The sequence below is a fragment of the Chrysochloris asiatica genome, unplaced genomic scaffold (assembly GCF_000296735.1).
Source record: "Chrysochloris asiatica unplaced genomic scaffold, ChrAsi1.0 scaffold00066, whole genome shotgun sequence".
NCBI lineage: Eukaryota > Metazoa > Chordata > Mammalia > Afrosoricida > Chrysochloridae > Chrysochloris > Chrysochloris asiatica.
The window spans coordinates 13,587,103-13,599,332 of NW_006408584.1; the positions used below are offsets into that span (position 1 = coordinate 13,587,103).

The 12,230-nt window shown below is 38.0% G+C and overlaps 1 pseudogene; it reads right to left on the reverse strand.

Moving 5' to 3' along the window:
* Positions 1 to 349: 349 nt before the first annotated feature.
* Positions 350 to 2,353, reverse strand: LOC102834565 (annotated as a pseudogene).
* Positions 2,354 to 12,230: the final 9,877 nt, after the last annotated feature.

The window sequence follows — 12,230 nt, forward strand, 5'->3', positions numbered from 1 at the left end:
ATTTATGTTTTGCCTGGTCAATAACACATACACAATAAAAATCAAAAGTTGGAAAAGCAGTTACACTTCCTACTTCAGTGGACACTTAGAATAATCAGTCATTTTCTGAAATGACCATTATATTTTAATTTACCATGAATTACTCTAAATTTACTATGAGATGTGTAGTCAACGTAAAAAAAAAAAAAGACGTAGGGAGAACATTCCTTTTTTGATGTGGGAAAGGCCTCCAGAATCAGCATGGAAAATAAACATATCCTGTTGAAGAATTCTAGGAGGAAAAAAACATAATGTAGTCAATTTCAACTCATGTTGAGCTGATATCATCTGTTCATTACCTTGTTTAGCATCATTCTTCTAAATCAAGTGTGTTAAATTCTTCTTCTAGTTCATCCAAATCTTCCCCAGTGATCAACAGGAACAACATCAATGACTCCATTTTCCTGTTCCTCCCCTTCTTTGTCCTCTTCCAAATCACTTCTTTCCCCATTTTCTGCCTTACTTCTGGTAGCTTCACTTAATTTGTTTTCATCTTTTTCTGCAGTATATGTGCTAACTCTTTCAAGACTGACTACTGTAATACCTGTCTTATGATCTTGGAATGTACAAGCTTAAATCTATGTCATTTATGCTCACAGAAACATCCATCTCATCACCACCTGTTCCTTGGGTACAAAGGGTATCATCATCTGCTTCCTCATCATCATCATTAACCAGTTCAGGATGAAATTCAAACACCTCACGACCACTGATCACTAGTGCTTTCCCTGCTTTGAAGTCTGCTTTCCTTCTTTCCATATCTTGTACAAGTTTATCAATCTTTTCCTTTTTTTTTTACATGCAAGAAAATATTCTAGAGTGATTTGGGTAACATTTGGACCTAGGGCAGAATGCTCTCTTTCAATGAACTTAACAAAGGTCTTCTAATTAAATTTTATCTTCTTTCTCTTCTTTCTTTTTACCTTTTTTCAACACAAATCCAGGAGGAAGTGCATGATGATACCCTTTGTACCCAAGGAACCCCCTCCAGGGCATACCCCAAACCAGCAATACTTGTTCTCAATGTTGTTGTTGTTGTTGTCAGGTACCATCGAGTCAGAACTGACTCATAGTGACTCCATGCACAGCAGAACAAAACAATGTTCGATCCAGGGACAACCTCACTACCGCTGCCACACCTGAGTCCATCAATGATGCCACCTGGCTGATCCATTTCGTTGGGGGTCTTCCTCTTTTTCTCTGAACCTCCATCTTACTCAGCATGATATCCTTCTCCAGCGACTGTTCCCTCCTAACAATATGTCCAAAGTATGAAAGACGAAGCTTATCCATCCTGGCCTCCAAGGAACACTCTGGCTGCACTTCTTCCAAAACAGTCTATTGGTTCTTTTGGCAGTCCATGGCACTTTTAGTATTCTCCAACACCACAACTCAAAAGCATCAATTCTTCTACGATCTTCCTTATTCACTGTTCAGCTTTCACATCCATATAAGGTTATTGAAAATACCATGGCTTGGGTCGGGTGCACCTTAATCCTCAAGCTGACATCTCTGCTCTTCAACACTTTAAAAAGTTCCTGTGCAGCAGATTTGCCCAATGCAGTACGTCGTCTGATCTCTTGACTACTACTTCTGCGAATGTTGATAGTTCATCCATGAAGAATGAAGTCCTTGACAACTTGGAAATGCTTGCACACTATTTGAGTTTTTGTTTTTTTCTTTTCCACCTCACGGTGCTTCTTGTTTACTACTTCTTCCAGTTTTTTCTCATCCCAATTATCCATGGTATCTTTTTCAAGTTCTTTATCTCTTGCATCAATGTAAACACTTTGTTTCTCAGGTTTTCTCTCCAGAGTCAAATCATGAGAGAACTTACACTTATCACCTTTACTACACTGTCCTTGCTTGAAGAATGCACATACCACTAATTTGGGATCTGAACCTTTACTTATTTTTTGAGCAGCAACTGCAGGTTTGAAGAGTTCGTTTAACTCTTGCAATTCCTTCTTCTTGTCATCTTTCTTCAATTTCTTTTCTGCTTCACTTTGTGCTACCTGACATGGATTTTGTTGACCAAATTTAACTTGATGGGTGACAGCCTTGATAAACTTCTGTTGCTTGGCTCCTTTCTTATTCTTTAGATCAAAAGTTTTGTCCTTAGAGTGTTGAAAGATTTAAAAGAGCATTGTAAATTTTTCACACGTAGGTAGCTTGTCTGTCTTCCGTTTCTCTTTTCCCCACCATACATAAACACAGAATTTGTCTGGCCATTAAGTATTACTTCAATGATCTTCTCCTTTTTCTGTTCTGCCTTTTTGCTGCCCCCGGCCTGAGCCTGTTTCTTGGGGGGCATTGCGGAGACAGGTGGAAAAGGCCAGATCTAAGCGCAGCTGGACACCTTAAGGGGCTCTGTCCTCGCGGCAGGAGGAGGAAGACAGAGGACTCCGTGGCCGCACTGCACGGAACCATACCTTTGTTCTTGAACACTTTAAAGAGGTCTTGTGCCTAATACAATACACCCTTGGATTTTTTGACAGCTGCTTCCATTAGTGTTAATGGTTGATGTGAGCAAAATGAAATCTTCAGCAACTCAATCTTGTCCCTATTTATCATGATATTATTTATAGGTCTAGTTCTAAGAATTTTAATTTCTTTACAACCCATACCAACAACTGTGGTCTTTGATATTCATCAGTAAGTATTTTAAGTCCTTTTCCCTTTCAGAAAGCAAGGTTGTATCATGTGCATTTCACAAATTGTTAATGAATCCTCCTTCAATCTTGATGCCATGTTCTTTATCATATAATGCATGTTCTCAGATTATTTACCCAGCATACAGATTGAATAAATATGGTGAAAATATGTTTTTCTTCAGATGAAAGAATACAACACTGACACACCTTTCCTTATTTTAAACTATTCATTGTGACCTTGTTCTCTTCAATGACTGCCTCTTGGTCTATGTTCAGGTTCCTCATGAGAACAATTAAGTGTTCCGGAATACTCATACTTCACAATGCTGTCCATAACTTGTCATGATTCACACAATTGTAAGCCTTTGCACAGTAAATAAAACACAGGTAAACATGTTTTTTCCCCTCTCTGCTTTCAGCCAAGATCTGTCTGACTTCAGCAATTATATCTTTCATTTCACATCCTCTTCTGTGGATGAGAGATATAGTTGAAGTTGAACCCAACTTCAACCTCTGCAAGTTCTCTGTCAATGTATGGTTGCCACCATTTTGGAATAATAGTTTACAGAATTTTACTTGCATGTGATATTAATAATTTTGTCCTACGATTTCTGCATTCAGTTGGGTCACCTCTCTTTGGAATAGGCACAAATATGGATCTCTTCTGATCAGTTGGACAGATGGTTGTCTTTAAAAGCTCTTGATATAGATGAGTGAGTGTTTCCAATGTTACCTCAGTTTGTTGAAAAATTTCCATTTGTATTCCATCTATTCCTGGAGCGTTATCCATACCAACGCCTTCAGTGTATTTTCCAATTCTTCCTTCAGAATTAGTGGATATTGACTATATACTACATTTTGAAATGGTTGAGCAATGACCATTTCTTATTAGTATGTTGTTGTTATGTGCTGTGGAGTCAGTTCCGACTTAACTCATAGAGACCCTGTACAGATTTTCCAAGGCTGCAAATTTTTACAGGAGCAGAGTACCTCATCTTTCTCCAGCGGAACAGCTGGTAGTTTCATACTGCAGACCATGAGATTAGCAGCCAGATTAATGGACACTACGCTACCAGAGCTCCTTTTCTTATTCGTATAGTGACTGTATATCCATGACTGTATATTCCTTACATCTTCTTTTGATGCTTTCTGCATTATTCAATATTTTTCCCAAAGAATCCTTCAGTATTTCAAGTCAAGGCTTGAATTTTTAATTCTGTTCTTTCAGGTTGAGAAATACTGAGCATGTTCTTTGCTTTTGATTTTGTAACTCAAGGTCTTTGCACTTTTGATTTTATCTTCTCAAGCTACCTTTTGAAATTTTCTGTTAAACTCTTCTATCTCTCATTTCTTCCATTTGCTTCAGCATCCCTACAGTGAAGAGCAAGTTTCAAAGTCTATTCTGACATCCATTTTGACCATTTCCTCTTTGTTTTCTTCTTATTGACTTTTTTTTTTTTTTCAAATGAATGTTTGGTTTCATCTCAATGATTACACTCCCTTCCCTGTAACAACTATACTATTTCCACACTGTGGCTTCTTTTACATCTTATTTTTTACAAATGAACAAAGCAAAAATATTTGATATACACATACAAAATAAAAAATATGTATTCAATGAATTGTCAAAGGGCACATTTTGCAAGCCAGCCTCCTGTCCACAGGCCTTTCTCAGTCCTTAGACCTAGAGTCCTCAACTGCTCTATTTCTCTATGGCATCATCTCTGCCACCATCTCTGCTGTCACTGTTCTTCTGGGAAGGATCTCACACTTATGTTCTTCCTTCTAGATGGTCTTAGGGTCCTCTGTTCCTTAACTCCTCCCTTTTAGTTATACATCAATTACAGTTGTTACAATCACGATTAATACTGATAAAAATTACATTGAATTATATCACCATCACCCCTCCTCCTACTTTCTCAAGATCCATGTGGAAAAGAGGGAAACTTTTCAGTGGGGACATCATTATTATCATATGCAAGTAAAATTTTGCTAAAATTAATACAAAAATGGCTGCAACCATAATTGACAGAGAACTTCCAGAGGTTCAAGTTGAATTCAGAAGAGGATTTTGAACAAAAGATGTCATTGCTGACATCAGATGATGTTTGGTTAAAAGCAGAAAATACCACAAAGATATTTACCTGTGCTTTATAGACTATGCAAAGGTTTTTGACTGTGTGGATCATAATAAGCTATAGACAACATTGTGAAGTATGAGTATTCTGAAACACTTAATTCTGCTCATGAGAAACCAGTACATAGACCATGAGGCAGTTGTTCTAACAGAACAAGGGAACACTGAATTGTTTAAAATTGGAAAATGTGTACGCCAGAGTTGTATTATTTCACCATATTTATTTAATCTGTATGCTGAGCAAATAATCTAAGAAGCTGGGCTATATGAAGAAAAATGTGGCATCAAGATTGGAGGAAGACTTACTAACTGCTTGCAATATACAGATGATATAACTTTGCTTGCTGACAGTGAAGAGGGCTTAAAATTCTTGCTTATGAATATCAAAGACCACAGCCTTTGGTATGTGCTGCACCTCAATGCAAAGAAAGCAGAAATCCTTACCACTGGACTAATAAACAACATCCATATAAATGGAGAAAAGATTGAAGTTGTCAAAGACTTCATTTTGCTCAGATCAACCATCAACACTCATGGAAGCAGCAGTTAAGAAATCAAATGACATCTTGTATTATGCAAATCTGCTACACAAGACCTTTTTAAAGAGCAAAGAGGTCACTTTGAGGACTAAAATGTGCGATGGTATTTTCAGTAATCTTATATACATGTGAGTGTTGAACTGTGGATGAGGAAGACCATAGAAGAACTGGTGCATTTTTGAGTTATGTTGTTGGAGAAGAATATTGAAAGTACTGTGAACTGCCAAAAGAACAAACTATCTGTGTTGGACTATGTACAACCAGAATGCTGCTTGGAAACAAGGATGGCCAGATTTTGTCTCTCATACTCTGGACATAGTTTCAGCAAGGACAAGTTCGTGAAGAAGGATACCATATTTGGTAAAGTGGAGGTTTGGAGAAAAAGAGGAAGGCACCCCAAAAGATGGATTAACACAGTGGCTCCCATAATGGGCTCAGGTTTTGCAATGATTGTGAGGTTTGAGGGGGATCTGGAAAGTTTAATTCTGTTCTGCATAGGGTTGCTACGAGTCTATGGCAACTCAATGACACCTAACAACAACAACATGGATCAAAATCAACTCAACGGCACTTAACAACAGCAACATATCGGTGATATAGTACATGTTGTTGTTATTAAGTACTATAGAGTTCATTCTGTCTCATAGACTCTGTATAGGGTTTCCTAGGAATGAATGGCTGGTGATTTTGAACTGCAGACCTTGCCATTAAAAGGGAGATCTTGTGGTCCAGCACTTACCTGACAACATCACACCAGGACACCTATGGAATTGTTGTCATTGTTGTTGAATGCCTTTTAGTTAGATCCAAGTCATGGTGACCTTATATAAGGTTTCCAAGGAGCAAAGGGTGAGTTTGAAGTGTTTAACTTGTGGTTCAAACCAACCTTAAGGTCAGGTGATTATCCCATGGCACCACACCAGAACTCTTAGATACAGTATATAGTATTTTTAATTAATCTTAATAATTGACTTTGGAGTTCCATCTTTGTGGTGATTAAGTTTATTAACTAATATCACACAGTATAATTTCAGTGCCTTATGAGAACTTCACATGCGTGTGAAAGTTGGGCAGTGAATAAGGAAGACCATAGAAAAAATGATGCTTTTGAGTTATGGTGTTGGAGGAGAATATTGAAAGTGCCATGGGCTGCCAAAAGAACCAACAGATCTGTGTCCAAAGAAGTGCAGCCAGAGTGCTCCTTGGAGGGCAGGATGGCCAAACTTCGCCCCTCATACTTTGGACATATTGTCAGGAGGGACCAGTCAGTCACTGGAGAAGGATGTCATGTTTGGTAAAGTGGAGGGTCAGAGAAAAAGAGGAAGACCCCCCAGCAAGATGGATTAGCAAAGTGGCAGCATCAATGGGCTAAAGAGAGGCAACAATTGTGAGGTTAGCCCAGGACCGGGCAGTATTTCATTCTCTTGTACACAGTGTCATTATGAGTCAGTACCGACTCGATGGCACCAAACAACAACAACAATGATCACATGTGCTTCCTTCCCCAGAGTTAAACCTTTTTTGATTGTTGCACTATTTTCCTCGAGTATATTAGATGTCATGAATTTGAGCAAACTACTTGAGCTTTTAAATCTGGCTTCATTATCTACGAAACAGATTAGCAAAAAGTAACTTTCCTACTCTTCCCTGTTTTGTTGTTTGGATTTAATAAGGCCATTTATGTGAAGACTTGAATAAGTTGTAAAGTTCTACACTTCATGCTCTTATGGTCTGTTCTTTTAAATTGATATTGGCAAGAACATCTGCTTCCTCAGGATTTATTCTGGCATTGAAAAGACTAAAAAGAAATGTAACACATCACCAATTGCTTTGCAAAACCTACCAAAAGCACGTGCATTTCTGTGAAATATGACTTAATAATGTTGTTTTTGATGTTTAGTGATTTATCTAAAATCCCACTGCTTCTCAGTAGTACACCTGACAGTAGTTGATTTATCATACTCACATATGTGCTCTTCCTTTCGCTGTTGAAAAATCAAATATTAACATTGGGCCAGAAGTGTTTAATACGAAAAGATTGAGGGACTTCCTAATCAATTCAAGACATTAAGCAATTTGTTTCTTTGTTTTAGGTTGTTGATGTTCTTATATTGATGAGTCCACCAAAACATTAGGCCAAAGAAATCAAAAGTTATGCATTTATTTAGGGAAATATACAGGGCTTAGAAATTTCTGCCATAATTTTCTTTATGGTCATTCTAACAAAACCTACTATGGAATTAAATATCACTAAGCAGCTGTTCTAGGAGCCGTAGGAGCGTGGAGGATTATGAGCTGGGCTGCTAACCAAAGGTCCACATTTAGAATCTGCCAGTCACTCTGCTGAAGAAAGATGAGGCTTTCTGCTCTCATGAAGATTTAAAGCTATGAGTCAAAACCAATTCCATGGTACCTAACCACAATAATAAGCACTAAATAGGAGCAGTGGTGATGTTGCTGGTTAGAGTTGTGTTGTTAACCATAAAGTGAATAGTTCAAACTCACCAACCACTCGTGGGGGGTAGATGAGACTGTCTGCTCACTTGAAGATTTCATCTTGGAAACTGTATACAGGGTCACTATGAGTCATGGACCAAAAAGCAGTTGTTTGAACAGAACATGGGAACACTGAATGGTTTAAAATTAAGAAAGTTGTGCAACATGGTTGTATTCTTTCACCTGTATGCTGAGCAACCTGTATGATAAGCAGATGATACAATCTTGCTTGCTGGAAGTGAAGAGAACTTAAAATACTTACCGATGAAGATCAAAGACCACAGCCTTCAGTATGGATTGCATCTGAAAGTAAAAGAACAACAACAAAAAAAAAAATCCTCACCACTGGATCAATAAACAACATTCTTATCAACAGAGAAAAGATTGAAGTTGTCAAGGACTTCATTTTTCTTGGATCAACTATCATCACTCATGGAAGCAACAGGCAAGAAATCAAATGACGTACTGCATTAGGCAAATCTGCTGAACAAGACAGCAGATTTTTTAAAGTGTTGTAGACTTATGATATCAGCTTGAGGACTAAGGTGCACCTGACCCAAGCCATGGTATTTTCAATAATCTCATATGCATGTGAAAGCTGGACAGTGACTAAGGAAGACTATAGAAGAATTTCTGCATTTGAGTTATGGTACTGGAGGAGATTATTGAAAGTATCATGGACTGCCAAAATAACAAACAGATCTGTGTTGGAAGAAGTGCAGCTAGAGTGCTCTTTGGAGGCCAGGATCGCCAAACTTCGTCGCTCATACTTCGGACATATGTTCAGGAGGGACCAGTTGCTGGAGAAGGATATCATGTTTGGTAAGGTAGAGGGTCAGTGAAAAAGAGGAAGACCTCCAGCAAGACGAATTGGCAAAGTGGCAGCATCAATGGGTTCAAGGGTGGCAACAATTGTGAGGTTGGCCCAGGACTGGGCAGTGTTTTATTCTGTTGTACATAGAGTCACTGTGAGTCAGTACCAACTCAGTGGCACCTAGCAATAACATGAGTCAGAATCAACTCAATGGTGGTGGGTAAACTAGTAATAATAATAATAAACTTTGGTTTGACTTTTTATGTAGTCTAAATCCTCGGAAACCCTGTTCAAGGTCACTATGGGTCGGAACCAACTCGACAGCACTTAACAACAACAACAAATCCATTATCCTTTGTGCTTTATCATCTTATGGATACAAAAAGCAATTTAACGTCTAAACAATTCATGATTTTCCTTTACTCGTTATTTTCAATTTGTTTTGCAAATTAGGAGTAAGTTTGAACTTACTTGATATTTTAAATTGACCGACTTTTTGATTTGCTGGTTTCAAATCAATCATAAACTTATCAAATTCTGCCATTCTACTCTGATCAGAATAATGATATTTCCTTTATTGAAACTCTTCAGACCTAAGTAATTTTGGATTATTTAAACTTAAAAATTGATTAATAAATCTATAGCAAGATTACATGTCACATTAAGTAAACCTGCTATTTTGAATCAAATTCATTTTAAAGCAATTATTTTTCATTTATTTAAAACTTATATATTGTATATCTGCTATATACATAAATATTTGCATGTTGCTGTAATGCTCTGTCTAGGCAGTTGTGACTCACAGCGACCCTGTATAGGGTTTCTGAGGAGCAGCTGGTGGGTTTGAACTGCTGATCTTATGGTTCATAGACCAGTGCTGATTCTATAGCACCATACCAGATGTCCAAATATATATATATATTTGTTAAGTGTTGTCAATCCAGTTCTGACTCATAGAAACTCTGTATAGGGTTTCTGAGTAGCACCTGGTGAGCTTGAGCTAAATATACTTATTTGGAGTCCTGGTGTGATGCTGCGGGTTAATGCACTGGACTGCAAGGTTGGTTTGCAGTTACAAGGAGTGGCTGTTGAGTTTGAGCAGCTGACCTTGTGATTCAAAATGACCTTGCAGTCCAGCTCATTATCCTGCAGCACCACACCAGGACACACACACATATATGTATATATAATAGATGAATGTATATAGGTTGATATAAATAGTAACACTGTTCTTAGCACTTAGTATATATAGATAAGAAAACAAATTGATATACATGAAACCAACTGTCTACTTCTAGAAGACAAACAAAAAGAAATAAGCATAATGTTGAAAATGTGTATTTATGCTAATGGAGATAAATAGTATGGCAGGAATACAGTGAGTGAGAAGGATGGGGAATTGCAATTGTATGTAAGCAAGCGGAAATTTTAAATGGTAGACCTCTATAAAAAGGTAATGCTTTATGGATAATGCAAAGGCGATATGGATATTAGTCATAAAGATTATCAGAGCAGCTCACTTAATAACTATGGTCAAAAGAAGCACAAGAGCATGCGAAGTTCAAGGATTAGGTCATTAGGATTGTTGTTGTCACGTGCCGTGGAGTCGGTTCCGACTCATAGCGACCCTGTACAGGGTTTCTGAGGCTGTAAATCTTTACGGGAGCAGAAAGTCTCCTTTTTCTCCCTCAGAAGAGCTGGTAGTTTCGAACTGCTGACCTTAAGGTTAACAGCCTGAATCGTAAGCACTACACTACCAGAGCTCCTTAAATGGTTAGGATATACCATTTGAAAAATTGCTACAAAGCAACGTAAGTACAAGGAGAGAAGTAATATTGATAATTTTTGCAAAGAATTTACCATAGTTCATAGTCTTTTACTTTTCCTTGTAAATTCTGCTTCAAGGGCTTTAAAAAAAAAGACCAAGAGTAACAACAAAACAATTCCTGTTGAGTGCAATCCATCTCATGGTGACACCACGTGTGTCAAAGTAGAACTGTGCTCTATAAGGATTTCAATGTCTGCGTTTTCAGATGTAGATGTGGCTACACTTGTACTTCTAATTTTTCTGTTAGCAAACAGTATGGAAACAGTTTGCATCACCTGGGGACTCCTCAGAGGGCATGTTGTTGTTGTTGATGTTAAGCGCCTCCACTTTATTTCTGCTGAAGTTGCTTCACCCTATACAGGATGTTTTGTTATGGAGTTAGATACGTTCACCTCAAACATTACATTGAAAACCTTAGCCATGAACCTGTAAATATCTTTTGTTATATTGTTGTTATAGTTGTTGTTATGTGCCGTAGAGTCGAATCCGGCTCATAGCGACCCTGTACAGTGTTTCCGAGGCTGTGAATCTTTACGGGAGCAGAAAGCTTCATCTTTCTCCCACAGAACAGCTGGTAGTTTCGGACTGCTGACCTTGAGGTTTGCCTCCCGATTCGCAACCACTATGCTACCAACATGGTGTGGCGCTGCAGGTTAATGCATCAGACTGAAAAGTTGTTTGAACTACAAGGTCGGTAGTTCAAGCTCACCAGCTGCACTTTGGAAACCTATATAGGGTTGTTATGGGTCAGAATCAACTCGACGGCACTTAACAACGACAACAACAATCATGAAATTATTAGGATGGATTCTAAATCTAATCTCTTTTGAGTCGTGTCTTATAAGAAAGGAAAACAGACATAGGACGACATACATACAGAGAGGGGAGAAGACAGGATGTGAGAAATCATCTACTAAGAAATGCCAAGGAATGTAGAAGGCTATACGGAGGGGTCCTCCTCGGATTTTGGATTTCTATCCTCCAGATCTAAAGAATGTAAATTTATGTTCCGTAAAGTCACTCACTTTTGACATTTTTTGTTATGGCAGCACTAAGATAAGCAATGGACTACTAACCGCAAGGTCAGTAGTTCAAACCCACCACCAACTCCTCGTAATTCTTATACAAGGTCACTATGTATTGGAATGGACTCAATAGCAGTTAATGACAACAAGTATATAAAACAGACTCTCTTTAAAAATATTACTTGAGCCAGCTCACTTCAATTAGTCAGTCCATTTGTACTACAGGAAAATAATGGCATTCTTGATACCTATTAATTTATTCTTAACCTATGGGCTCTCAGCCAAATTACAATGGGTAAAGTTGCCATTCAATACCATTCATTAGGAATAGATACTACTAGGCTCATTGCTTAAGCCAAAATGGATGAATATTACAAGAGTATTGTGGGATCTATGAAACTTAAATGCAACCATTCCTCAGAGAGATGAGAGTTCTATAAACTAAAGTCATGACCTTTTTAAAATCTTTTAAGTAATTAGTGAATCAATTTCTTTTTTTTCTTTAGATCTGCTTACCCAGTTTGCTGAATTGGTATCCTCAACATCATGCACCTTATGTTCTCTTCATAGATTTCCATTTTGATGTTCTACCTGGACTACCAAGGAGCTCTGGTAGCGTAGTGGTTACGAATCGGGCTGCGAACCTTAAGGTCAGCGGTTCGAAACTACCAGCCGCTCCACGGGAGAAAGATGAGGCT